Source organism: Lepidochelys kempii, chromosome 3 (assembly GCF_965140285.1).
Source record: "Lepidochelys kempii isolate rLepKem1 chromosome 3, rLepKem1.hap1, whole genome shotgun sequence".
In the NCBI taxonomy this organism is placed as follows: domain Eukaryota; kingdom Metazoa; phylum Chordata; order Testudines; family Cheloniidae; genus Lepidochelys; species Lepidochelys kempii.
Genome location: NC_136382.1, coordinates 192,147,536 through 192,153,535, shown reverse-complemented (window position 1 = coordinate 192,153,535; position 6,000 = coordinate 192,147,536).

The following is a 6,000-nucleotide window of genomic DNA, read 5'->3' as shown; positions in this document are numbered from 1 at the left end:
TAACAACTACTCACACAGAGAGAGACTCAAAGCAATATTCTGTAACAACAGAAACAGCACCCAGAGACTCCCCGCCCTTTTGTTGTATTCACCTCGCTTTGTTAACAATTGTGATTAAAATAGAGATAGAGGATGTATGTGGATGGATGCTTGGTGTGGATAGTAACTGAATGATCAGGGAGGTGCCAGCCTAAGAATCCAGTGTCCATCGGCTGAAGAAGGCGTCAAGTGGAAATAACCAGAGGACCCCTAGAGGGCAGACTAGAATCCACCCAACAGCCTCAAGAATGGGAGAACCAAAGAACAAGATAACATCTGGCAGCACGGAGCCATCAGGAATGTGCCATCTGCTGATTGATTCAGCAACAGCATGATGAAGCAATTCCCATAGACTGGCATAGGAAGGAATTCCTATAAAAATGGACTCTAGAAAGGGAGAACTTTGGGATCTGATTCTGCAAACCAACTTCCAGGAGCATCAGATGAGCATCTGACAAGGCCCTGCTCCCTCCTCATGTCCAGGCCACCTGGCCAGTGGTTTGGCATGAGCAACTCTAAGGCTGGTAACTATGATAACAACCTTGCAGAACGTTTGTGTGTGTGTGTGTGGATGAATGAGTGAATAAATATGAAATTGAATGGAATGTTATAGCTATAACTAACTGCTTACTATGATTCTTTCTGTATTCACAATAAATGTGGCATTTTGCCTTTTCCCCTTTAATAAGATCCTGCTGGTTTTTATGTTATTGGTATAACAAAATTTTGAAACAAATGGGTATCGTGGGTGTTAAACTCTGAAAATTAGACCAATTATTTAGGTCTGGAATAATTAGGCACAAATATTTGAAAATGTGGAACTTACCATGCATTATCCACAAGTTATTGCTGGAACTGAAAGAATAAGTCTTCCTTTCACGGTCAACCTGCACACTCTTCCAACAAAGTTTACGTTTTTAGGGAGAAATATTTAGTATCTGGAAGGTAAAAATGTTTTAAAGTAACTGGAGGAGAAACATGCCTTGTAATAATTTTCGTGGCTGGTGATGGAGAGATCCAAATCCATAAAAAGCACTATCTGAATATGCAGAGCTGTTATTCTGAGAGACCGTTCATCTGTAATGGCTTTATGTAACCTTTGTCTGTTAGAGCTAACGCAATAAACAAAAAGTTTATACTCTTCTCCCTTTCCCACATGTAGGGGTGAGTCGGAGAACCTCTCTATCACTCATTAGACTAGCACTCTGAGGTCCAATCCCACTTTGGAATCCTGCCCGAGTATGGGACCATGAGTATCCCTTAGCTCAAAGAGGAAAATAAACTATACTAGGCCTCTTCCTTATACTGCTTACTTCTCACCTGTTCCCACTCAACTATGCTGGCTATAGCAGGATTTTTCCCTTTTAAAAGTTCTAATGGCAGACTCCTCCCTACAAAAAACCCCCTATTTGCCATTCTGTCATGCTTGGGGAACCTGTGTTTTCCGCTCTGTGTTTCTGCTGCCTCAGATCATTGATCTATGAAAATGCTGCTTACCGGAGTGCATCCAAAATTGTGACAATATTCCCCCCAAAAAACACTTCATGTTTTTTGTGAAAGTTATACTTCAAAGTTTTTAAAATTCAATAGCTTCTACTGCCCAGCTACTTAGGTGTCTGCCCTAAGTTGAACGTTTCAGCAAAAGTGGTTCAGCTGCAGACCTGGAGTGCAGCATGCTCAGTGCAGATTTGGAGAATTTAGCAGGTATTCAATAAGATATTAATTATCACCATAGAATCTGAGCACCTCACAAATATATAATTTATCTTCTCCACCCTCCCTGCCATAGGATGGTATTATCCCCTTTTAACTCAGTCCCTACCTGCAGACAGAGAGTAAAAGAACTTGCACCAATTTGACTGCATCAAAGTTTGAACACACGTAATCTATATTGGTTTAGCTATCCTCTGTAAATGTACAGGTTTACACAGACAGAATTGCACCAATTTAATTAAATCAGTTTTAAAAGTCACAAGTTATTCCCAGACATAAAGAACTCCTCTGTGGAGCTCGAAAGCTTGTCTCTTCCACCAACAGAAGTCGGTCCAATAAAAGATATTACCTCACCCACCTTGTCACTTTCATTAGACAGGCATAACTCTACACACAGAGAAGGCTATATATGACTACCGTGGAAAAGGGAGACCTGACAGACAGACAGTTCCCTCCAGCCCCACCACTTATGCTGGGGTTAACTCAGGTGGATTGACACCCAGGTGGGTGATACCGATATGAGCAGCCATATTACAAAGCCATACCCAAGTTACTGTGCCTCACTGGTGCTGCACTTACCCATGTGTCTCTCTAAGTGTATGTCTACGCTGCATGCTTCTTTCAGCAGTGTGCAGAATACATACCCACATAGTCCCTCCCACAGCGTGTGGCTGGTGCGGCACAGCTTAGGCAAGGAGAGTAAAGCCAGGCCTGATGGGTGTGGATATGTAGGCGAGTACACTACATGTTCTATGCTTGCCCAAGCCTTGCCTCCCTGTCTACACTGCTATTTTTAGCAGTTAGTGTCAAGCTGCCTCCCTGCTGCTGGAGCCTTTCCCCACCACAGGAAAAGACTCCCCCAGCACGGACAGGCTCTGGCAGCGGGGAGGCAGCAGGGAAAGCTTTGGGCAGCTTCCCCTTGTGGACCCTTTCCCCACTGCAGGGAAAGGCCCTGGCTAGCAGGAGAAGCAGTGAGAAAAGACGCTTTCCAGCTCCCCGTTGCTGGAGCACCTCCGGGCCATGATGACAGACACCAGCAGCAGGGTAAGGCTGAGCCAGAGCCTTTTCCCCACTGCCTCCCCTCTGCCAGAGCCTTTCACGGACACGTGTAGCTACACACTGCAGCGTGGACGCAGCCCGCAGTGAAAAGGAGGTATGCTACATGTACACTTCCTGCCACCCATATTGGTTTGTATCATAGACGTAGCCTAAAACTGCTGGTGCACATCCCATGGTTCTTTGGGCTGCCGCACATTAAGTTTCTCTCCGATTCTTTCCTGGTAGGATAACCTCTCTGTTCTTCTGGGCACACAGGGGGAATTGTGGGAAGGCACCAGTGGACTACCAGCCCTTCAGTAGTTTAAGCGTGTGTCCTCACTGAAAAATGGGTGGGTTACCAGCCCGAGTCACCGAAAGCAGAACCAGACTAACCCAGGGGTGGGCAAACTATGGCCCAGGGGCTGCATCCGCCCCTCCAGACATTTTAATCCAGTCCTCGAGCTCTCATCAGGGAGTGGGGCTTGCCCTGCTCCACGCAACTCCTGGAAGCAATGGCATGTCCCTTCTCCGGCTCCTATGCGTAGGGACAGCCAGGGGGCTCCACACACTGCCCCCACCCCAAGCGAAGGGGCAGCACGCATTGCCTGGCAGGGCCTCCATGTAAGAGCCGGAGAGGGGACATGCTGCTGGCTCTGGGAGCTGCTTGAGGTAAACACTGCCCAGAGTCTGCACTGCTGACCCCCTCCTGCGCCCTGGCCCCCTGCCCCATCCCTGATCCCGCTCCTGCCCGCCAAACCCCTTGGTACCAGCCTGGAGCACCCTCTTGTACCCCCAACCCCTTATACCCAGCCCAGAGCCCGCACCCCCAGCCAGAGCCCTCACCCCCTCCCGCACCCCAAACCACAATTTTGTGAGCATCCATGGCCCGCCATACAATTTCCATACCCAGATGTGGCCCTTGGGCCAAAACATTTGCCCACCACTGCTCTAACCCATGGCCCCAGGATTTGAAGGATTAAATTCTGAAGGGAGGGTTGTGTGGGAGGAGGGATAAGAGGATAACATCCAAGTAACAGCCTGAATTAACTCTACAGTGAAAACATCCCCACAGATTTACTGTGAGAGAGCTGGGAACTGGACACATTGTACTGAATCCCTGTTTAGTTCCCCCCGCTCTTGTGGAGATCACTGCTCAGGCAACCTCGAGGATCGGAGCCTATATTTTTCCAGTTCCAGAGTTATGACAAATTGGAGATTCCCAGAGGCAGGGGAGGAACAAAACATTCTCGTTATAGCTGTGGTGGGGATTTCTGTATTACTTGGATTTGGCACCTCTTTAAAAGAGAGGCCCATGTAATGTTACTCAATGCCGTAAGTTTTAGTTCCCCCATTTTAACAGAATAGCAACACAACCTCCATCTGAGCAGAGGAGCAACAAGCATCACACTAGCTCACAATAACCTGCATTTACAGAGCGCTGCTCATCCCAAAGCACTTCAAGAAGTCATTTTACCCACCACAGAAATGCAGCCATTTCTGAAGCAGCTTACAAACCGGTCCACCAATCAGCCATGGGATTTGGGGGTCACAGCAAAAAACTAAATAGAAAAAAACAAAATGGAAACAAGAGGGGGAGACCCCTTAAAGCCCCCTGAACATTTCAATTTCAGCCACTGGAAGGCAACACAACAACTCTGCTTGGCCACAGGTCCCAAGGAAACAAAATAAGGCAGGCAGGTTCTTTAGAACTAATAATAAAAAATCGGCATTCACAGTGAGACTTCTGGCTATCTCTGGAAGAAGCATAATCCCCCTTAGTGCAGGCAGTAAGCTTCCCCCAGTTACTCTTTTCCAAGCCTGACTCTATACCAGGAGCTCCCTAGGCTAGGAAGAGAGTAGAAGAAAGCAGATCATTATTCTTCTGCTAGCTCCTCCACCCATATGGCTCAGCTGCCAATTCCTCCCCACAGCAACCACACAAACCACAGCTGACAACTCAAGCAGCTTATAAAAGTCAACTTCCTCCATTCAGCCTAGGAAGGGGCACAAACACCCCATCACGCTGCTAGCTAACAGAGCACAGCAACACTGCACAGGAGTTTAGGCCAGAAAGAAAGGGAGAACAGAACTGGCTGCAGTTCAAACTGCAGGAGAAATTCTAGGTAGGCAGATTTACTATATTAATTGGGTTAACACGCTTGGTACCACCATCCAGACTGGGATTAGAAGCACCATGGGATCTTTAATGATCACAAACAGTTAAGAACTTGATTCTGCATCAAAAGTTCACATATTGAATTGCCAACACCGTTTCCTGGAGCACTCAGAGTTTTTAATCTAAGCGTCTGACTCCTCTGGCAGCTCCAGCCCAATTGAGCTGCAGGGCCCCCTTTTATACTTTCTGTCCCACCCCTCTGCTTCTGGCAGGGCGGGCACGGGTGTCTTGGTTCCGCCCACCAGGGGATGGGTGGGGGTTTCTCCCCATCAATCTTTAAGGGAGGTCACGGCCCTTCACTACAGCAGATATATGGTCTTAATCCTTTGGAGAAACTAAGGCAAGCAATTTACAAACTAGACAAGACTGCATTTGTAAATGCACTAAAAGCAGAAGCCTAACAGTGAAGCCCAAGCCATCTTTAGTACTTCAGTCGGGACACAGGACAAACTGCTCAATATTGAGACAGTCCCGATTTTATCAGGACATCTGGTCACCCTAATTGTTTATCTCACATAGAATAAAAAAACCACATGCAGCATCATGCACTGCTAATAAGAAATGCTTCTTTCATAAAGTATTTGCTTGGGAGTATGGGGTAAAATTAGGTAAGCAGTTGTCAAGCTTTTATAAAACCAATCATCCATAGTGTTAACAACTATGCTCAGGAACTGGAACACTTCTGTGTAATCAATTATCATTTCAAACCTGGAGCATGAAACAACCACTGGAGGGCACCACAACCCCACTGCACAACAGTGTATGATCAGCAAAGACAGACACCCAGTAGGAAGTAATGAAGGCTTCCCTTCATCACGAGTTTTTGGGGACAGGGAGAGAGGTAATGAAGAGTGCTCAGTTAGTTCAGAGAGGTGCCATCGTTTCAAAATCAGAATCTAGTTGGAGGACCTAGTAGAGAGAGCCATATGGTCTTGGTGGACAGAGAAATTTTTTTTTATAACAAAGCTTAAATGCAAATTGTTCTGCCTGGGATTCTGGCTATGCCTTCCCCCTAGAGTCTTAGTTCTGAAACC